This window comes from Zingiber officinale, chromosome 11A (genome assembly GCF_018446385.1).
Source record: "Zingiber officinale cultivar Zhangliang chromosome 11A, Zo_v1.1, whole genome shotgun sequence".
NCBI lineage: Eukaryota > Viridiplantae > Streptophyta > Magnoliopsida > Zingiberales > Zingiberaceae > Zingiber > Zingiber officinale.
Window position 1 is genome coordinate 86498608 of NC_056006.1, and position 24260 is coordinate 86522867.

The 24260-nt window shown below is 39.7% G+C and overlaps 1 long non-coding RNA gene across 1 annotated transcript; it reads right to left on the reverse strand.

Moving 5' to 3' along the window:
• Nucleotides 1-180: 180 nt before the first annotated feature.
• Nucleotides 181-24002, reverse strand: LOC122031783. The gene is made up of 3 exons (XR_006125863.1): nucleotides 23738-24002; nucleotides 22701-22790; nucleotides 181-567 (listed from the first exon to the last, which is right to left on the reverse strand). It is a non-coding gene; the product is annotated as an uncharacterized LOC122031783 (long non-coding RNA).
• Between the last annotated feature and the right edge of the window lie 258 nt (nucleotides 24003-24260).

Here is a 24260-nt window from a genome sequence, read left to right on the forward strand (position 1 = left end):
TATATTCATTTTAAAAATGTTTGGTTAATATGCGAATAACCTAGAATTCTTATCCGTTGGGGTACAACACTAGTTCTACACTGACCCTCGATCAACTTATGTGACATAACATACAAATATTAAACGAGTAGCACAAGAACACTGTCAGTGTGTTTTGAGATAGGAACAAGAAAATTTGAATTAAAACAATATCATCAACTATCTGAATCATTTAAGATTTATCATTGAATACAAATGGATAAAATTCATATATTCAACTCCTAATAATTTGCCTAGACAAGGTTAAAAAAGTGTTCAAGAACATGCAAGTTTGGAGACATGTATATGAAACATGTCATGGCATTATAAGCTCCAATCTGCAGGCCCTATTCGGATTCACAACCATACACTCAATTTTTTGTATTCCTCTTGTAGTGTTTCTCAGTGGCATAGCTTTAATCTTCTATTGCAAGAACAGTATGAAATACTTGCGATTTCGAAATCCTGTTGCTGCAGTTCAAACTCATTGAAGTTCTATATTAAATCTTCCTCCACGCTAGCTTTCCAAGATCACCTCCACTAGCTCACCTGTCAAGGAGAAATGATCATGACTATCAGAAGCTGGAGTATCAACATGGTAGAATAGTTAGTGGGAACATTAACCCTGTCAACGAGATTGAGACTTGAAAACATAACCAAGTTATTTTTTGCAGGTAGAATTGTTTCATTCGTGTGTTCAAATTCATTTTATCAAACCGTCGGTTTATGTTTACACAGTGGAACTTCTATCACATCCTACTAAAGATCACTGGAGCTACTGTTCCATATAGCATGATGAACATGAGATTATACTGTCAAGATAATTTCATGGAATACAAATGTAAATCTCTTGTTCCCATCAAGATTGTCTTTTTCAATGGCTGTCACTGCTATCTTTTTTACAATAAACATAGCTCCATTGCAATATGCAAAACAAGTTTTCAAGAATAAAACTATTAGTTAGGTTAACCCAAAAAATATAACTGTTCTATTAAATTTTCTTCTCTCCCAGTCTCCTTTAGAAAAATTTAAGAACATTTCTTACAATTTTCTTTTTTCTGTTGCATAAATTTCCTAGTCAAAAATCAATTGAAGCAGCAACCAATAACTGTGAATCGATTATTTCTTACACTATTTATTGCCTCTAAAAAGAACTTACCGACCAGCACAAAAATGGGTGGTTGATAAAGGTGCTAAGTGCATTAATAAAAAATAGTTGACAATCAACTAAGAATTACATATATTAACTAAATCAAAATTTGAGAAAAAAACTAGTCTCTATCCAGATGCATTATGCAAGTACACTATTCTCATTTCCACTGAAAAGGAACATGCATCACATTTGGCACACAATGAAATTGAGAAGAAATAGAACAGTTAATCTTAAAAATGGTATAGAATAAGAAATTAAGAATAATAACTCCACCATATCAGAAAGTATTACTAGAGGTTGATACAAGAAATAACTACGAGGAACTCAGGGAAAAACAATTGTGTTAGAATTGGTATTCGAGATAGATTTTGCATCCAAATGCTAGAATAACAATGTGCCAAAATTCATATAGAAGGAAGAATAATTAAATATGTTATTAGCGGTCTATACAAGAATGAGTGGTTGAGAAAGGTACAAAATTGGTTAAATACAAAATATATTCGAGTGTAGCTATGCTAAGCATGATCACTAAACCCGTTGAACTCACAAATTGGTCACACATAATAAAAATGAAACTAACAGGGATAATAAATTAATTGAATAATTCATTGCATTTGACATTCATATTATATCTAAATTAGATGTGGTCTGAGCTTAAAGGAAAAGAGGAACTAAATTCATTAAAAAAGTGAATTGTATATATATATATACCCAACAGAATAAGTAATATCTCAATAAGAAACATGAGGCTACTTGTTTTACTACTGATATCAACTATGCTGAGGTTAATGAACCAAACAGAGTTTGATGTGTTATTCTTCATCATAATAAAGTCACTTATGAAGTAACACATCCAATTATGTGTTTCCATCATCTCCTTTCTTAAATCCCTCAGTTTGTTACTGTAAGACTTCAAAGCTCACAATTAATGTAGGACAATTTGATGAAATAGGTATCAAAGAGAGACTGAGATTCCCACAATTATTCTAAAGGAGAAAAAAGGGGAGAAATCTTAGGAAAGAGGACTGGTAAAGCTTTGACATCTGGTTCATTAAAATATAAAAGACGGGAGAAAATATACTAAGTAATGAGTAAAGTATAGGATCTGGTCCATTAAAAGAGAGAAGAAAATTTTAGAAGAGAGAAAAAAAATAATAAGTTTTCTACATCTATGTTTTTGAATGAGATAAAAAGAAGAAAATATTGAAAAGGAGAAACAAGAACAATGTCCCAAGAATTACTTTGAAAAAAAATGAAACAGAAAATAATGGAAATAACCCAACATAATAATAATAATAATAATAATAATAATAATAATAAAAATAAAATTTCCGCATTTATGTTTTTGAGAGATAAAAAGAAGAAAATATTGAAAGGGAAAAATAATAACAATGTCCCAACAATTACTTTGAAAAAAATAGTAATTTACTGAACTACGTAGCCAACTTTCTCTAATACCCAAACTACGTATCCAAATTTTATATTTACCAAATCACATAATTATTTCCCATTATACCCTTCACTAAGAGTCGATTGCTCCTTCACCAAACTATTATGTATCTAATGACCTTATGCCAAATTATCTCAAGGCTATGAAGATTTTAAAAATTCACATATCTTACAGGCCGTCAAATTCAAGTTTAAGGGCATGGTTACACTCAGGAAGTTGCAAGAAATGCAACGAATTTGGTTTGAAGTATTTATGAGATGCCTAGGACCATCAACGAGTTTTAGCTAAAAATAATTGAGAATTTTAAAAGTTTAACATGGTCTGACTCAGGAGAGTCTTAAGAACCCTTTGGTGGGGTTGGTGAGTGAGTATGACACGCTTAGGTCTTCTAATGAGCTTATGCCAAATTGTCTCAAGGCTATGAATATTTCAAAAATCCACACTTCTCAATGTAGGCTATGGAATCCAGATATAAGGATATGGTAACACGGGAAGATGTAAGGAGTCAACAAATTTGGTTTGAAGTGTTTATGAGGTGTTTAAGGCCATCAACAAGTTTTGACCAAAAACTTGTTGATGAATTTACAGTGTCTAAAATTACAAAAGTTGATATGGTCTGAACTAGAGGAGTCATAGAAACTCTTTGATTGTGTTAGTAAGTATGGCAGTCCTAAGTCCTCTAATGAATTTATATCAAATTGTCTTAAAACTGTGAAGATATAAAAAACCAACGGCTCTCGATTTACACTGTGGAATCCAAGTTTGAGGGCATGGCTACATTCAGAAAGATACCAGGAGCACAATAAACTTAGTTTGAAATGTTTATGAGATGCCTAAGACCATCAATGAATTTTGGCTAAAAACTCGCTAATGAACTTATAGTGTCCAAAATTTTAAAATCTTGACATGGTCGGAGAGTCCTAGGAACCCTTTGGCGGTGTCGGTGGGTATGGGATGTCTAGGTCTTCTAATGAATTCATGACAAAACATCTCAAGGCCGTGTCAATTTCATAAATACACAACTCTTTATTTAGGTTATGCAATCCTTGTCTCACCCTCAGGATGATGAAAGGAGTGCAATGAACTTTGTTTGGAGTGTTTCTAAAGTGCCTAAGGGTAAAACTCATTGATGGACCTATAATGTCCGAAATTTTAAAATCTTGATATAGTCTGAACTAGGAGAGTCCTAGAAACCTTTTGGTAATGTTGGTGAGTGAGTATGACAGACCTAGGACCTTTAATGAGTTTATGTCAAATTGTCTCAAGACCATAAAGATTTCAAAAAATCCATAGCTCTCAATTTAGGTCGTGGAATCAAGTTTGAGGGCATAGTTACACTTAGGAGGCTCCCTGGAGTGTAATGGTGCTTGAAGTGACTCCGAGGTTCCTAAGGCCATCAGTGAATTTTGATTAAAACTTGTTGACGGCCTTAAACACCTCAAAAATACTTCAAGTCAATCCATTGCACTCTTTGCAGCTTCTTGAGTGTAACCATGCCCTCAAACATGGATTAGAGTATTAAGATTAGGGTATTAAGTTTGGGACACCTCAGAAATACCTTAAATCAAAATTATTGCACAGAGGTGTTTCAATAGCAACTCCTAAAAGAGTAGAAATCTAACGTCTTCTTTGGAAGGAATAAATGGAATAAAATATGATCTTGGAAGAGAGAATGCAATTAGTTTTTCTTTATCCTACACTCAAATAGATAAATAGAGGGAAATTTTATAATAAAATTATGAGGTTCATTCTCAGAGTTGAGATAACCACATGATGTATTGCATGAAGAATTTTGAGACCAACAAACACAGGACAATTGTGAAAGATGAAGATACCCTAGTCAAGTATGTGTGAGGCCACATTCTGAATATAGGAGTTTGTGACAAACTATGGGAGATTTGTGCATCATGAGGTAATACATGATGGATAGAAGGCTGGATGAGTTCACTTGACCTGAAGCCAAATGATACGATAGCAATGGTATCAATCACTACATGAGTAGAGACAAACTCAAAAGAGTTGATGCATATTGTGTATGCAAAGGAGGCAGACAATTTAGAATATTGTTCCATGTTGATTGGCACCGACAAAAACTTTTCATTTGGCCCATCAATCGACAAATAAGATAGGTTGCCTTAATGGGATGAGGCAAGTGAGTAAGTGAGCCTTCCTTTGCAAGACAGAGAGACAATGAGGGTTACATGAGGCAAACCTAGGGTTCCTTTGTGATGATAAGGCATAACCATCGTTACCTCCATGAGGATAGACATTGGCAAGGGCTCTGTGTACTGTGATGCTTCCTCTTGGTTTATTTTCTTCCTTCAACTACATAAAGGCAAGTGAGATATGCTCTAAATCCCTCCCTATTCCTATCTCCTTGATTCCTTCTTCCTCATCTTGATCTGTCACTGACATTACATGTTTGTACGTTGCAACACAACACATCATGCTGACCAAGGACTGATATTCAGGTTTGGAACAATACTTTAACCCTTGAAAAGGCATGATTTGGTTGGTTGTCAAGGACACCCTTTATCGAGACGAGGAAATTGCAATTAATAGTTCTAACCTGTAAAGAAGATAAGTTACAGCAAAGGTGATGACATTGGCGAAAATAATTAGGGGTGTTATAATACCATAGGCTAACCAAGCTTGTTCATTTTGGAACTAACATTAGAGAAGACAAAGAGTCAGAGGCAACCTATTATAATGTGATGGTTGCCCAAATATACAAAGGCATGCTTCACATGACACTACAATCCAAAGGTCTTGAAAATCATAGAGGATCTTTTGGTGGTGGAGCGCTGAAGACCTGGTTGCCCTCCTACAGGAAGTTAGGATAAGTTGTAGGTTGTTAGAGGGTGGTGTGTCATATGCTTACTAGTTATTGCATAAGATAGTTGTTGTATAAGGGGTCATAGACTTTGATGGTGTTGGTCCATAAAGGAGATCTGTGTTGACAGTAGGGTTGGGAGTGGAGATGATGGCATCGAAGCTGGATTTGTGGTTCTTACTCCTATGACACAAGCATTTGTGATCAGACCAGCTTCCATGGGAATCAGTAATAATGAGGGTGACGAGATCAAGTAGAACAACGACTATGAGATATTCACTATGCCCTATCCTAGGAGTAATGTGTTATCGCTTACAAGATATCAGGGAGGTAGTTACTAAATTAGACCCGGCAAAGGCCGAGTCCGGTTTAGACCTAGAACCAAGTCAACGAGTCAGATATCCATTGACCCAGTTCAACAAGCTCAACTCGTAACCAACCCGTCTAAGGGTCGGGCCCAAAGTAAATTAGCAAACAGCCAGTTCAACCGCCGAACCACCTATTTATTTAAAAACAAATTGTTTTAGATTTTTAAATTATTTAATAATATTTTAGTGATATTGATGGTGCAGTTCAATGTAAATTAACACGTTTGCTTAAATTTGTTCAATGTAAATTAACTTGCTTAAAATTTTTCAATCTGGAACTATTATATATCTCTATTGAGTTAATTTTTTAACCTATTTGCCTTAAATTTTTTAATGTGAGACTATTATACCTTTAACTCATTATATTTATTAATATAACTATCTTGGTTACTTATTGGTCTTATTCTATCATTTTATCCTAGACTTGTATGATATATCCAATAATAAATTTATAAAGTAATATAATTTATTCAAAAATAAAATTATATATAGTGAAGATTATCATCGAACATATAAAATTAGTCAAAAAATATAAATGTATATCTCATCACATGAAAATATAATAATATTAAATTAGTTTAGAAAAATCAGGTATCAAAAAATGAAGATGATTCAAGATTTAGTATAATATTATTCTTGATCTATTTTGGCTCTCGACTTTTTGGAAGCTCAAACACTATCTGATGATCGAACGAAAGTTACGTGGGAACTCATATGGTTGGAATTAGTAGTCCTGGTCCAACTACTGGGTTGGGTTAATCAACTTGACATTGAATCGTTGGCTCGAACCGGTGGAGCTCGGTATGGCAAAGTGGACCTTGTCTTGTTTATACTCTCGACACACCCTTTCGGTTATCAAGGTACCCCTTCAAGTAATAGACATACCCCTTTTGGTATCGTCATTATAGACGATCTTGTCGATCGTCGAGTTATCCCTTTGGATATCGACACACCCCTTTGGGTAACTTTATTCCTACGGATAAGAGTATTAAGGTCGAGGTGAAAGACCATAATTTCCAGGTAGGTACTTATGGTTTATCGACAATCGCCTTCCAAGATACAACGACCAATGTCTCAAAATATGAACACTCCAAATTTCGAGCCGTAGCAAATTTTCAAAACCTTGAAACTCTTACCAGAGGAGAGTGGAGAGAGAGGAGAGGAGAATTCACAACTTGAGTTTTGAGTTATTTGAATCTAAGGAGTAGACTTTCTTTTATATGGATGAAGAGTTACTCTCAAAGGATGAAGAGTTTCTTCCCGAAGTGAAAAGACATGGAGTGCCTTTTTAGTTAAATATTATCAATTGTATTTGATTAATCAATAACATTAATTAATTAAATTAATGTTATAGCTATGATTAATCTAATTAATCATTTAATTAATCTATTATAATATTAATTAAAATTAATATTATAATATTAATCTTTTAATCAATCAAAGAAATTAATTCCAATTTCACATCCCTTAATGATTTCACAAGGATTGACATTCATGCATACTTGAGTTACCGTTCATGTAATCCCATCCATGAACCTAGCTCGTGTGCAAGCCAAAACTTATGCCTGATCATGCTGGACAAACCCTTTATTAGACATTAATTTCTCATTCACTCGAGAAATTGATTTACAACAATCTACTCATGAAATAGTCGTCTTGCCCCTATTTAATTTATTAATTATCAAAATCAATTTTCCAACAATCTTCTACATGAATGGAAATGATTAAGTTTCAAGTCTCAAATAAGAGTTTCATTAGAAGACTATCGCATCAGGAGCGGTAGCTTATAACTTTGAACCTTTCGTAGTGGAATCCAATAGATTATGTCTTGAATTGTTTAGCCGTTGGTGTAAATCAAGACAATCATACCTACACAATAGTCCCCTAGGCTTCTATCAGTTCAATATCGTGTCCCTTTTGGCCATGGACAATGCTTGAGATTCATAAGTGTTTCATTGAAATGACTCGTCTTTACACTTATATAGGTGATCTCCTATTAAAAGTATCTTATAATACCTTATTATACCCTTTGCAGTATAATATATGAATTATTAAGAACTTTTGTTCATCCTTTACTCAATTTGCAAGTCGTACCTTTTATCTCGAGAAATGAGTTGGAGTAATTACTCATAGGTGCCTCGAATCTTGTAGCTTAGTTATCCCTTTTGAACCATGATCTTTGGATCTCTAAAATTTTAGGATAAATCCAAAACTTATCAACATAGCCTTTATCATCTCTTTCATGTTTGGTTCTCATGCTCCACAACATCGTTGGATTGAGGTGAGTGGCATATAGTCGAATGTTGCTCTTCCTCAAGAAACATTCCTTAAGCAATATCTTGCACTCTCTCCCTCGATAATCTTGCTTAGTTAATTTTTCCAACCACATTTTGAAGGTCCCGTTGAGACCGACTAGAGGGGGAGGGGAGGGGAGGGGGGGTTGAATAGCTTGCAAGTTAAATTACAATTTTCTTTTGCTTTCTAGTTTAGCAAAGACAAACATGTTAGTTAGTTAGAAATAAAAACATAAAAGAAAAGTAAGAGACACAAGCAATTTACTTGGCTACAACCAGAGAGGTTATTAATCCAAGACGTTGAAAGTACTAACAAACTCTTTCGGTGAAGGCGGAGTAGCCTCTTACAGCGTTTAAGCACAGACAGAAAGAAATACAAAATATCGAAGTTAAAACACAAGCGTTGTTCTTAACTTCTAGGACCATGGCTTTATTTATAGCCTACTGGTCAAATTCATCCGTTGGCTGACGTGACAGTTCTGGGAGCCTGGAGCACCTGCGGTGCACTTTATCTGCTTCGCAACGACTCTTCAACAGACTAAAGATAAAGTTTTATCCTCACCCGGGATCTGGGCGATTGAAATGATGCTGATGTGGACTCTGAACGTCATCCTAGTAGCAACGTCTCGAAGGGGCGCTTGTTCTGGCCCAATGTAGTTCGAGCGGCTGAACTGATTGTGTTGACTTGTCTGGCTATTCCATTCGCTTAGGTGATTCTCTAGCCATCCAGAGTTGAGCTCACCCGAACCCAACTTTGGCCTTCTCCTCGAGCAGTCTTCTGCTCCGGCTTCTCGTCCCTCGGAAGCACCGTGTGCGTCCTTCTCGTACTCCGATATATTCTTCCGCAGCATCTTGTCCCTCAGATGCAAAGAACCTGTCGCCTCACATTCCGTGTCATCCTTCTCGCTAGTTGCGTTTTCCGCTTGATTTCTTGTGTTCCTAGATTCCTGCACACTTAGACATGAGGATCAAATACAACGAGACCTAACTTAGCTCGGTTAACCACATCAAAACTATCTCGAGGTACTTACACATTTTTATGTGTGATTTTTTTAAACAATTCAAGAGCCTCAATCTTGCTTAAAGCAAGTCTCTATGACTCCTTCAATAATCATGAAGGGGCGTCCTTGCAAGGAAAGACAAAATGTTGTACCACCTTTGGTAAAGTTCCCCTTGCACGACACAAGGCCACAATCTCATTTAAAACCATGTGCCTCGATTTGGCCTCTTAATCATGCTGAACCAAAAGTTACAACTTTTTGATCAAAGTTTTGTTGGGACACTTCGGAGCTAAGGGGTGAATAGCTCGTCTCGCTTCGTTGAAATGATTTACAGCGAAAAACTCGACGTGAATTCCTCTAATGCTAACACAAAGGATTTACTTGATATCTACCTCAAGGTGAGGTGACTAATCTAAGAATCTACACACGAGTACACTCTCGACTATCAAAAACACATTTCGGAACAATCCGGAGGTGGAGAAACCTCGTACAAGCTCATACAAGAGTACAACTCGAAACAAGAAGTAAATGTACAAAAATACAATGAAGAACCTCTCTTGTTTGATCTCTTGTAGCTTGAAGATGCCTCTGGACCAGCTGGGAAAGTGCAGCAGTACTTATCTTCCAAGCTCAACGTCCAACAAATAGTAGTGGAGAAGAATAGTGTAAGCGTTTTTGCATTTGAACCTCGCCAACAACTTTATCCTTCGCGATCGATTTAGGGTTACTCCCAATCGATTCCCACGTTAGATCCATACAATCTTACGCAACGGTCATATCCCAATCGTTTGGCCTATCGATTGGGATAGTTAAATCGATCAACTGATCGATCCAAATGTCTTCTATACTCTCGCAGAAGACCCCGGAATCGATTGAGCAATCTATTCCGTCTGCCTTGCATCATCGTGAGAAAACCAACTCCAATCGATCGACTGATCGATTGGGAAGCCTTATGTGCTCTCACAATTTCCTCTCAATTGATCACCTGATCAATTGAGCTCCTTGCGTCAAAAAGCACAACCCAATCGATCCATTGACCAACCCAAATTTGCTTAACTCAAGTCTAGGGTTCCCACGCCCAATATCAAGTCAACCGTGGCCTGTTGGGACTTCCTTGTGCCTAGCATCTGGTCAACCTTGACCTGCTATATCCTTTGACCCACTTGGATTTTTTTTCCCGTGCTAAATGTCCGACCAAACTTGACCCACTTGGACTTACCGTCTTATGCCAAGTATCCAGTCCTCCATGACCCACTTGAACTTCTAAGCACTAGATGTCCCGTCAATCCTTTGACTCACCTGGATTTCTACTACATGACTTCACTCACTATAACTTTTTATTACCTGGCTTTACTCACCAAGATTTCCTTCTGCCTAGCTTCATCCACTAGGACTTTTCACACTGCCTACTTCACTCATTAGGACTTTTCACTTGACTTCACTCACCAGGATTTCTATCTGTCTAGCTTCACTTACTAAGGCTTTCTCAACTCCCCGACTTCACTCACAGGGACTTTCTAATCTTGCTGACTTCATTCACCAAGACTTTTTCAACTATCCAGCTTCATTCACCGGGGCTTCCACACCAAGTGTCCGGTCAACACCGACCCACTTAGATTTTCATCTACACCCAACCTTTCCGTTGGTATTGCCCTTGTCTAACCTCCAGGTAGGACTTCCCAATCAAGTATCCGGTCAACTTTGACCTACTTGACTCTTCTAGTCAACTTATGACCGTTCATCTCTTATATGAACAATTGCACTTGCAATTTTTATATATTGTCAAACATCAAAACTCAAATACCAAGACTCAAGCTTAAGCCAACTCAAGTCTAGTGAACCTGGTCAACTTTGACCCAGGGTAAATTGCACCAACAAGTTTGACTAAGATTGTATTTGTTCTTGAGAATCACTTGGTCTAAAGAAAATGTGCTCCTTGATCTTATGATTTCACCGAGTCAAAACTGCGGTTGCCTAATTAGAATGAAGGGCAGTCCGGTGCATGAAGCTCCCGCCATGCGGGGTCCCGGAGAAGGATTCATTGTACGCAGCCTTACCCTGCTTTTTGTAAGAGGTTGTTTCCAGGTTGCCTAATCAGAATGATGACCAAAATTTCACTTGTTCTCGAAAAGTGCTCAATCTAAAATATACATCCCTCGATCTTCCAATCTTATTGAGATAAAGCTATGGTCGCCTGATTGGAGTGCTGACCAATATTTTATTTACTCTTCAAGAGACAGAAGAAATATACATCCTTGGTCTTCCAATCTCGTTGAGCTAAAGCTGCGGTCATCTGATTGGAGTGTTGACCAAGACTATTTTTTATTCTTCGAAAGACACTCGACTCAAGAAGTATACATCTCTTGATCTATCAATCTTGTTGAGCCAAAGCTGCAGTTGTCCGATTGGAATGTTGACCAGTTTCTTGGTCAATTGCTCTAACTCATCTCTTTTGACCTCCACTTAGGTCTCGTTGAGTTAGACTCATATTTATCTTTTGACCAAATGAGCTTTAGCTTCTATCTAAAGCCTGTCATTAGCCCTCTTTTTGAATAGTTTAAACTCACTATCAACAACTTTGTGACTTTAGTCCAATAACTCTCACAAAGCCTTGACCATCATTGTTACACTATACCCATGGTATAGTTTTGTCATCCAACCCTTTAAAGCATGGTTCTCGAATAGAAAGATTCAATTCTTCCTTACGAATCTCTATCCCATTACTTAAGGTTCACCTTTAGATACACCAGGGGCATCTTTTGATAGTAACCTTACGAGGTACATTTTCTTCAAATAATGCAATATCTTTCATTGTCATTGCTAGAAGATGGTTATGAAGAATTTATTCAATTTCTCTCTAGTATGAGTGTGACCCACGATCTTCATAACCGAGAAAATATCGTCTTAAGATTAGTGGAATTTATATGGATGGAATTGACAGTGTTGATCTTGGGTCAGGTTAATTTGCAAAACCTTGAGTCGTCAGCTCAAACCGATGGAGCTCGATATGATGACATAGACCTTGTCCCGTTTATACTCTCAAAACATCCTTACGATTATCAAGGTACCCCTTTGAGTAATAGGCATACCCCTTTTACTATCGTCATTAATGATTTAATCTCGTCAATTGTCAAATTATCGCTTTGGATATACACCCCTTCAGGAAAGCTTATCCCTGCGGATAAGAGTATTAAGGTTGAGGTGAATGTTAGACCTTTCTTTAAGAGGATATTGCCCCACCTAGGTACTTACGATTTATAGGCAATCGTCTCCCCAAATACAACGACCAACGTCTCGAAATATGAACACTCCAAATGTTGAGCCTTAGTGAACTTTCAAAGTCTTGAAACTATTAATAGATGAGAGAGAGAAGAAAGCTCAAGAGGAGAATTCACAACTTAAGTTTTGTGTTATTTGAATCAAAGAAGTAGAGTTTCTTTTATAGGGATAAGGGTGACTCTTAAAGAGTGAACGATTTCTTCTAAAAGGTGAAAAGACATAATATGCATCTTTTTACTTAAATATTATTAATTAACATTAATTGATTTGATTAATCAATAACATTAATTAATTAAATTAATATTATAACTATGATTAATATGATTAATCCTTTAATTAATCAATTGTAAATATTAATTAATATTACAATCACCGATTAATCTTTTAATCAATCAATTAATTAATCAATAAAATTAATTCCAATTTCACACCCCTCAATGATTCCACATGGATTGACATTCATGTATATTCGAGTTAGCAGTAATGTAATTCCATCCATGAAACTAGCTCGTGTGCGAGTCAAAACTTTTGTCCGATCATATCAAACCAATCCTTCATTAGACATTTATTTCTCATTCACACGCGAAATTGATTTACAATGATCTACTTACAAAATAGTCGTCCTATCCCTATTTAATTTATTGGTTATCAAAACCAATTTTCCAATAAGTTATAAAAATAATAAAAGGAATGCAACTTTCAAAGGATGAAGTAGAAGATTTTCATACCGAAGGAACTAACGAACTAGTTGACTTCATTCCTTTATAGCCCAAGTGGATAAATAGACGACTTAAATAAATGCACGTCTTTAAAATTTTATTTTACACATTTATAAATTTTTAAATATATTTTTTTTAAAATAAAATATAAATAATAATTTTGAATCATCACAAACTGTAACCGGCAGTTTTGAACCATAAACTATAACCACCTTTGAAGGTTAAGGGTTGAGATTTTAGGAACTGTTGTTGAACCGGTGATTCTAAATTGTCGGTTCTCAACCATGGTCGGGTCTATATTAAGTTGTTGCATGTAGATGGTATATGGGAAATGGGGTTAAGAGACCATTTATGTAATGTAATTTATGTTATATACCCAATAATCTAATCACTTGTTATGCAAATAACTTAAAGTTGACATTATTAATCTAAACCTGACTTATAGTAAATATAAGACTAAGTTATATTGTTAGCCACTAACCCTAATTTATATAAAATAAGTCAAGACTAATCCCCCCTTCTCCATTTTAACTTGCATATATTGTTAGCCCTACCTCATAATACAAATTATGTAACTTATAATCCCTCGTACCCATTTTGTGTCCACATGAGGACAGGAGAGGTATACCGAGTTCCATTGGCAAGGAGAGAGTTGCGTGGAGACTCTGAGAGAGAAGGGAGACTAATTCATTACATCAGGTCCACAACCGGGATGAACTATAAGAGGGAAAAACTAAGCTCTAATACCATATTAAGAAGAAAATAACATTTTAGTTGGTTAAAAAATTGAATACATCATATCCACAACCTGGATGAACTATAAGAGGGAAAAACTAAGCTCTAATACCATATTAAGAAGAAAATAACATTTTAGTTGGTTAAAAAATTGAATACGATCATAGTATATATAAGTTTTCATCACATTAAGAAATAACCCAAGGAACGTGAGACTACTTATTCTAGCATCCTAATATGTGATGCTGATTGCCAATTTTGTTTTTACCAATAAAAGGAAGTTACACAATATGGTATTCACAGTGAATGTTGTCTGTTTTAGAATTTAAAGTCACGTCTAGGAAAAAGTGCTATTTGTGGCGATTGTAGGAAGTTTCCCTATTGTACCAAATCAGACCAATATTTATATCAATAGCCAAATCATATTTGAAACTACTAATGATGTGTGATGTTGCAGCGATAGAGGGGGCCCGTCCGACACGAGTCAACTGCCGAAGTGGAGGTCAAAGTCAAGGTGGTCAACGCCAGGGTGTCAAAAGGCTCGCCTACGGTGGCCGAGCGGAGGATCATAGTAAGGCCAGTCGGGGCAATTAGTGTCTGATTTGCAAGAGATTTGTCCGAACTGACCACCCGTCTAGCTCGGGAAAATATGGTAAGATAGCCAGACGCTCAATGCAGAACGGCAGGACGCTGAGGAGACCGAAGAGCTTGTCCGATCGAGAGGGACAAGCTACTACGCTCAGTCACCGTAAGGAAGAGTAGCTGAGGCCGACAGAGCAGAAGAGTCCCGGCGAGCGACTACCCCACTCGGCCAAGCAACGGGACCATTGTTATATCTCTCGTTATCCTTTTGGGAGATAGTACTGCTGACACGAGTCATGGTCAACAGATAGATCGTACGGCGGAAGCTTCTACTGTCTTGTAGGGATATGCATGCTCGGGAGGAAGAAAACAGGAGCAACGCCGCTCGAGGAGAAATTGGAATGATTACTGGTGGGCCGATCGGCGATGATTCCAACCGAGCGAGGAAATCGCATGCTCGGCGACTAGAGATCCACGCCGTAGAGTGCAGTAAGAAGAAGGCCAAAGGACCTGAAATAAACTTCGCCCCCAGAGACTTAGAGGGAGTGGAGATCCCTCATGACGACGTCCTGATCATTCGAGTAATAATCGCTAATTATACTATTCACCGAACCTTTGTTGATACAAGAAGTTTGGTGAATATTATATTCAAGAAGGTGTTAAGTTGCAAATCGACCGGAGCGAGTTGCAGCCAATGACGACACCGCTCTATGGATTCACGTGCAACGAAGTGTTGCCGATCGATCAGGCACGGCTGGCCATTTCGCTCGGAAAGGAGCCGCTCAAGAGGACCAGGACCACAAACTTCATTGTGGTTGACGCGTCGTTTGCCTACAACGTCATACTGGGCAGACCAACTCTCAACAAGTTCCGAGCGATGGTGTACACTTTCTGCCAGAAGATTAAGGGTGCGTTTGGTTTGCACCGTTTTCATTTTCATTTTCTGGAAAACGTGCGTTTTCTAGAAAAGAGAAAATGACTTTTTGTCATTCTCTGTTTTTCTAAAAAACGCTGGCTATTTTTTTAGAAAACAAGAACGAAAAACGTAAACCAAACACCATTTTTCAGAAAACGCGCGTTTTTCAAAAAATGAAAATGGAAAACGCGCGTACCAAACGCACCCTAAGTTTCCGGTAGACAACGAGATCAACGAAGTCAAAGGCGACCGATTGACCGCTTAGCCATGCTACGTCGAGATGGTCAAGTCCGAAGCAAGGGCCGCTCGGGAGAACCCGCGCTTGGAGGTGAACGCTATCAGGGAGGAACCTCCTTCGCTGGTCTATGAAGAAAAGGAGGAGCTCCAGATCTACCCCGGCCGAATGAGAGGTACGTGAATAAATCTAGATGTACTTGTATAAGTGTATGTCTTGGGGATGCAGGAAGAGAATAAATAAAAATCCCAAGTGTTCCAGACTCTTGTGCTAACTGGCTAAATTAAAAGTTGAGCGGTGACTATAAACTCTTGTCTACGCCAATCAAAAGTCGAGCGACGACTATAAACTCTTATCTATGCCAATCAACAGTCGAGTGACGACTTTAAATCCTAGTCTACACGAACAGTCAAGCGGCGACTTTAAACTCCGGTCTACGTCAACAGTCGAGCGGCGACTATAAACCCTAGTCTACACCAACAGTCAAGCGACGACTTTAAACCCAAGTCTATGTCAATAGTCGAGCGACAACTTTAAACCACAGTTTTCATCAACAGTCGAGCGGTGACTTTAAACCCCGATCTACGTCAATAGTTAAACGGCGACTATAAACCCTAGTCTACACTAACAGTCAAGTGGCGACTTTAAACCCAAGTCTACGTCAACAGTCGAGCGGCGACTTTAAACCTTATATTCGTCAACAGTCGAGCGGTGACTTTAAACCCGTCTTCGTCAACAGCCGAGCGACGACTTTAAACCCTAGTTTTCGTCAACAGTCGAGCAGCGACTTTAAACCCAAGTCTACGTCAACAGTCGAGCGGTGACTTTAAATCCAAGTCTGCGCTTTCAACAGTCGAGCGACGGCTATAAACCCGAGTCTATAACGAATAACGGCTGATCGACCATTCTAAAACCAAGTCTACGATAAATGAAGAGGATTGACGAATATATAAGTCGAGAATAAGGAACGTGTTGCAACAAGAAGCAACAGTTTTCACTAAAATAAGGTTGTTCGACAGCGTTGAAGTGATCGCTCAGACATCCCAGCGACTGGTTACATCGACGATTGGGAGGACATGGAACCACACTTAGAAAGTTTTCGTAAAACGGTAAGTGGTTCGTAGTCCTACTAGAGCCGAGCGACATGAATGAACAAGTGCAACAACCAACGAAGTGAAGAAACGTCGAACGACGACGTATGAGAGAACACAATCCAATAGACGAAGATTCGCCGAACGGGCGATCATGCATTAACACTTAGAAAAATTTTATAAGTTAGCAAGAGACAGTAGAAAAGGAGGCGAGGTTCGTAGGGGCGGGTTCACTCAAGGTAATCCAGTACATTATCAGGCAGCGACTCAGTCAGCTTGTCCCAACCGATGACCGTGTTAGTCAATGAGGTTGGGATATAGCCGCCACCCTTCAGCTGGTTGAGCATCTCATCAATGACGAGGTTGAAGAGGCGGAACGCTCGGTCGATGAGTCGGTCGTTGAAAGGGTTCGAGCGGAGGTAATCCTGCTTCAAAATCTCGAATTGACTAGACTCTGCGCCTTGATATACCACCAAGGCCGTTCGAGAAGCCCCCAGCTCAACCTTCAAAGTAGCCAACTCGGCATCCTTAGTGGTCAGCTGTTCTTGCGCCGCTGCTTGTTCAGCCGATCGACTCTCCCGCTCGGCATTCAGAGCTGCCTTCGCCTCCTTCAAATTTTGAGCCAAGATCCGAGCCTCTTTGTTCTTGATCTCTAGGTCCTCAATGGCTCGAAGCTTCTTGGTATTGGCCAAAAGGATATTCGCCTCGAAGGATCCGAGCTTGTTTATTGAGCCTCGCCAGTTGCAAAGCTTGCTCGGCGCTCTTGCCCCTCTCTACCTCCAGCAGCTCGGCGCTTTTTTGCAGAGCGGTCTTTAGTTGGACTGCCTCGGCAGTCAGCTACTCCAAGCGCACATCAGAAGCCGCTGATTGGCCACTTGGAGCACTCAGCTGCTGGACTTCATGCTCTAAAAATGCAAGCCTTTAGCACATGGCCAGACTCTCGACCCAGTATAACAGGGAAATGGTAAGGGCTGAGTGGATAAAAAGAAGAAAGAACAAATGCAACGTATATACCCCAGTGGGCATCTGAGTATGACTGTTTGTGAGCTCCCATGGAGAAATTACTGCCGCATGAGCCCGGGCATCGACTTATATTTGTGTGAGCGACCCTTAGATCCGTATCTGGTGCTCGGGGGTGCGGGACGTAATGTCGTCCGGACTGCGCCATTCACCGTTCGACAAATGGATAATTGTCGTTATTTGTCTCTGGCCGCTCGGACCAAAGGGTTCCGAGGTAGCTCTACCTGTAGATTGGGGCATTGGGGCCAATCGGATGTGGGAAACTTGGGCTGCTGGCAAGGATTGAGGCGGTATGAGGACAATCGGCGGTGCACAAATTGTCCCCAGCCGTGGCTCGGACAACGACGGTGTCCGGTCGGATGACAGGGAGGTGTGAAGCGCTGCGGCTCCTGCTCGAGAAGAGTAGGCATGGATGTCTTGCCCCGCTCGGAGGATGGTCGTGAGCTGACTTGGGCTAGAGTCTGTAGGGCGGAAGTAGCAGAGCGGGAGGACCCTTCTGCGCGACGCCTCTTGCGTAGTACCAGAGGTTCACCGGAAGTGGCCGACTCAGAAGCCACTAAGATCGACAACATTGAGGGGCGTTCGAGAGGAAGGTTCGCTGAAGTGGCCGCTGCCCCACTAGCCGCAGTCTGACTTCTTCCACCCTCGCTAGTCGGCGCTTCCACTCCTTCGGTGTCGCGAGCGGATCCTCGTAGGAGTCGATCGACTGTAGACCTCGACTCTCCAGTCGGCCACAACCACAACATTAATTTCCGCGTCCGTGAGTTTGCTCTTGTCAACCAGACGCGCTCTTAAGATGATGTGACCTGCAAAAAAGAAAGCACAATCAGTTAGATTCAAGGATGAAGAGAAGAAAGAGCATACCTAGGCTGAACGGAAGCCGCGTGCGGATTGGGTTTAAGCCGAACACGTAAAGGACACCCTCCAACATCAACCGGTGAATGTGGTATTTCTGATCGACCAAACTGGAAGCTGCATGGAGAAAGTCCGATCGACTTCTGTACTTCCCGAGCGATGGGGGATTCGATACTTCTATCTGCCAGCCAGTCGGGAAGTCTGGCCGCATGGGAAAACGAAGAAAGAAGTAGTGGTCCCTCCAATGCTTATTTAAGGACGACATTTTATCAAAAAAGACCAAGTCCACTCGGGCTTGGAACAAGAAGGTCCCCGGCTTGAACAATTTAGGGTAATAAAAATAATGGAAGAGCCGAGGAGCCAAGGGAATATTGTGTAGGCGGAACAAAACTACGACCCTGCACAACAGTCTAAAGGAGTTCAGCACCAACTGATTAAAGGAAATATGAAAGTATTTACAAATAGCGAGAAAAAGGGATGAACGGGGAATCGAAGGTCGGCGGTAAACTGATCCTTAAAAAAACACAAAAAATCTGTAGGTGGTTCGTGTGGTCAGTCGTAAGCAGATGAAATGGCAACTTGGTAACCAGATGGGAAGTGGTAGGCAGATTTCAGATTTTCAATGTCGTCTCCGTCAAACCTGGATTCGATGGAAGTATACCAGAGGCCAGGGACGGGGATGGGAGGTTGCGAAGAACTAGTCATTGAAAATAAAGGATTCGAGAAGGAGCAACGAACGGATTCGGATAAAGAAGGAGCGAAGAAGCTTACAAAAAATGATCGCTAGAGAAGAAGAAGAGATGAAGCGTCGCAGAGAAGGCTCGAAGACGAAAGTGCAAGGAATGAAGAAGGCGGCGACGCGAAGTAAGGTTTATAAACCTCGCGACCGATCGCCCTGAGCCATCCGATCCAGGGTTCGAAAAACCAGGAGAAGATCCGACCGTAGAATTTGAAAAGACGTCTGTCACATCACTAGCGAATATCTGCCTGTCACGTCAAATGTGCGGCGGCAGAAAGTGAGACACGTAGTGTTCAACTATTGGAAGACATTAATGAGACTTAATTAAAAGGTATAGCCGCGTGCTCGGCCATAATGATCAGAGATTTGCATGTTTTTCAAAAAAATTGGATGACGTCAGCTACTATGAAAGGGCGCTCATCCGAGGGAGTGCAGGGAAAGGAGAAATTTCGCTAAGTGTTGTCGCCCATCGTCCCAATCGACACAAAGAGTGGGTTATCACACAGCTGAGCGGTATCTGTCTTAGGCGGTATGATCCGAGCGGCAGCTACAAACCCAGCCAACAAAATAAAGCCGAACGGCGTAGACATTTGTTTCGATCAGAAACTTGGGAGCGTATATGGTCCGATTGTACGTGGAAACCAACAAATACTCTACTGGTCCAGTCAATTGGACTTGCAGCCTCCTTCGACTAGACTTAAAGGGAGGCTTGTGATGCGGCGATAAAAGGGGGGCTGCCCGGTACGAGTTAATTGCCGAGGTGGAGGTCAAAGTCAAGGTGGTCAACACCAGATGTTAAAAGGTTTACCTACGGTGGCCGAGTAGAGGACCTTAGTAAGGCCGGTCGGGGCAATTAGTGTCCGATCGGCAAGAAACTTGTTCGAGCTGACTCAGCTTGGGATAATACGATAAGACAGCCAGACGCTTAATGCGAAACGGCAGGACGCTGAGGCGATCGAAGAGTTTGTCCGATCGGAAGGGACAAGCTACTACGCCCAGTCACCGCAAGGAAGAGCAGCTGAGGCCGACAGAGCGGAAGAGCCTCGGCCGAGCGATGGTAGCCGCTTGGCCAAGCAGAGCGGGACCATTGTTATATCTCTCGATATCCTTTTGGGAGATAGTGTCGCTGACACGAGGCATGGTCAACAGGCGGATCGTAGGGGAAGCTTCTACTGTCTTGTCAGGAATATGCATGCCCTGTTAAGGTATGGTGTTAGAGGCACTTTCCTGATAGGTCCTTACACATTGGAGAACGTGTCCATGCCTCGAGGAACGCGCACATCAACCACCAGGGCTCTATATAAAGGGGGTCCAAGTACCGACGGAAGTACGCTTTATTCACTATTTATGCTCGCGTTACTGTTGCTCCGCTTTCCTCTACAGTTCCGGTGATGAGGACCCCTTCCCTAGCTCGGCACTGACGTTGCTTGTTTTGCAGAGCGGGACGCGGTGTATATCCAGTTAACGTAGCAGCCACATCTCCAACTTTCCACCTTCTCATTTTTGGATAGGAACATGTGATAAAAACAATAGAAAAAGATAAGGATGTTGTCAATTTGTAATATCTCTCTCAAACTGTCAAGTTCATCAAAATTGATCGATCATCATCAAACTGTGTTTGTCCCATTTGTATAGATGCAATTGTGAACTCACAAATCTGTAGACCCGATCGTCATTAGAATGTTAAGAACACCGGTGTTGATTTAAATCAACAAAAAGCTTCAAACAATCCTAATGGTGCAAGGACAATACCATCTATAACCCTAAAAACTAAGACCGTGCAAAGGGCAGCAGGATTCTACTAATTGGAAACAAAAAAAATGAAGGATAAGAATACAGATCTGGACCAACCTCAATAAATTCAAATCTTCTGTTCAGATGTACTCATTTGTTAAACAAATCTCAAAAAAGATAAATTCCTGTTCGTCAATAATCATGATAAACGAAGAATTACAAGCTACAGGAAAGAATATTCATTGCTAAGGTAGCGTTTGGTTGTGTGATAGGATTATCGAGGGATTATACATTTGCATGATAATAATCTTTTAATGAGGATATTTAGTAAACTATGATAAAATTATTTTTGTTTGGTATGATTTTTATGGTAAGGATAAAGGTATGGATTATTAATTATATGAATAAAATATCGCCAGTATTAATAATTTTTTTAGGGCAAGGAAAGCATCAAAGCAAGGGTAAAAATGTTCTTTTAACTAGTTATCAAGCTTACTGTTCAATTTGAGATTATTAATACCTTCTTCGAAGTGGGATTGATTTTTCAGCTGCTACAGTATTTAATCAGGCTCTAAAGTTATCATTGGCTTTTTAAAAAACCAGTCAAACATGGATTTAACTTGTAATCCTATCCTCATCCACCGTACCAAACAGGGCCTAAAAAGTTGTATTGGACCGGAAGCAAAAGATATCATGATTACTTAAAGGTTAAACCTAACAGAAGCTAACCCTCAATCTTATTATCTTATTGATCGGCTGATGTGGGAGCTTGCATACAACAAATAATGACAAATCGGTGGGAAGAATCTACATGCCATATGTTTTCAAAGAACAAAGAAAGTTATTATTTCCTTCACAAACAAATACTGCAATCAACCGAGGGGAAAGTGTAATATTTACTGTCAAACAGTACGAGAAATAAATACAATGGGTGAGCTCCACGATCTGTCCCTTGACTTTGGTAAATCGTGACGACTCAAACAACTACAATCAAATTATAAGTTAGAGAAAGAGCAAAAAGTATGATAAACTTCCTAAGATGAAAGAAGCAAGTATCGAGATGTATGAGTTCCTTAGCAGGGAAAGGGAGGAAGAAAGATTGGAGGAAAGGGAAATGGAATAGATTCATCAGTGCAAATTGTAAACCTGATATTTCAAACTTAAAACCAGCAAGATGGTCAGTATTTAGACGTCGGAGCAAAGACAGATGAACTCAGTCACTATGAGGTACTCAAATCGAGGACTGGTAAAAACAAACAAATCACGTGTTAAACTGAAGAAAGATGATAGCTTTTACGATATTGAAGGAAGTAAATCATATAATAAAGGACCGTCTCAAGCTTCAAGATTCAATATGGCATATCCCAAAGTAGATGGAGCTCTATCCATTGGAAACAATGCGCTGCACCAGTCTTTCGAAAAATGACCAAAAAAAAAAAGCGATCTTTAGCGAAATGATGACGCGAAGGTGAAAAAAAGATCAAAGACCGCACAAGACCTGAAGAAGGATAGAGTAAACAAGGACCTAGCGGCGGCCCTAAAGAGCATCAACAAAGCCGAAACTTTCTCAAACAAAAACGAAAAGAGAGGAAGAAAGAAAGAAGCGTTAGACAAACAGTGGCTGCCTTAAAGGAACACAGAGAGAGAATGGGCGAAGGGAGGTGCATGTATGATGTACCTGGCGACTGGACGGTGTGCATATCTGCCTATCCGGATTGGTACTCTCCTTCTCAAAAGTCCCGCTTCCATTCCCAAACTTAACTCGCCACTGCTGATACAAATTCAATAAAAGGAAGCAAGAAACTAGTAATCGAGAAAGACAATCGGTAAACAAGGATATCTCAGTGAAAAAAAAAAAACTCCTTTTGAAAATCGGGAGAGTAGAGTCTCCGCTACTACCGAGGTTGAAGATAAGGATCAAGAAGAAGACAAGGAAGGAGTCGAAAAGGCTGACAGGAAGAGAAGTAAGCACGCAGCGAAAACAATAGCTCCATCATTTCTTGTTTAATTTGTTCCCTCTCTGTGCTCACTCTCTCCTGTCAACCTTTCCTTCCTCTCCCCCATGGAATCTTTCTTCTTCCTCTTCCTCTCTTTCTCTAGATCCGAACGATCACCAACCCTGATAAATTGGGAGATAGGAGTGAAGCGATCATGAATCAACCACCAGCAGCTACTACAATAGGGACACGAGATCCGAGCCCTCTTCTTCACCTGCTCGCTGCTGGAATGGTACTCGGGAGCAATGAATTGGTCGGAATGATATTACATAATTTAACAAATTGATTAAATTTTATTCGTTGGATCTAATAATATGAAAGTACACACAAAAAAAAAAGAGAGTAAAATTTAGAGAAACAGTGCCAACTCTGCGCGCACAAATCATCTCAAAGGAGAAGAAAAATGCCCTTTTGCATCAAACATTCCATAACCTTCAGACATACACTGGAATCGATCCGAAAAGGATTTTGTTAATCAAATTCTACAGTCAAAGAATATCAAACCCTATTTCCAAGGTCCTAGCTTCAAAATCTTTGCTCTTTTAAATGGGAACCGAATCGAGAACTTATATATACAAGCATCATCCAAAAGAAAGGACCCAAAACATGGCATCGCAAACTCAAAATTACGACAAAATCGAATCGCGTTATCAATTAATGCAGGGGCAAAAAAAATGACTATGATTCTATCAAGGAAGTAAGTGGTATGGCAACAAACCTTAGATGTGACTGGGCGTGACGGTCGTCGTGCGGGCGATAACAAGCATGGACAAGATGAGATCGAAGAGGAAGAGGATCAGATCATCATCTTCCTATCTTGTTTCCCACATCTGCCTCATACCTGGAGCTCGATCGGATTTGCCTTTTTTTCCAATGAAAAAACAATCTTTAACCTGAATTTAATTGTGTTAGCCGAGCCCAACCTTCCCCCCGTTTGCACTTGCTCCAAAATTTGGTGGACCACCTTCGTTCATCCTTTTTGTCGACTTGCGCTCGATAGGCAACGCATTGAATGTGGCGGCTAACGTTCTCTTGTACCTTAATGTGGCGATTTACCGGAACACCCCTCGAATTTATTGTTATTACTAAACTTATATATATATACTTTGATGATATTTAACTCAATTTATATCTTATAAAAATGCATTGATCACTTAAAAATATAATTAAAATTTTAAGTTTCAATGTGAGGAATATTTTAAAGATAAATTTTAAATTAGTTAAATGAAATTTAAATTATC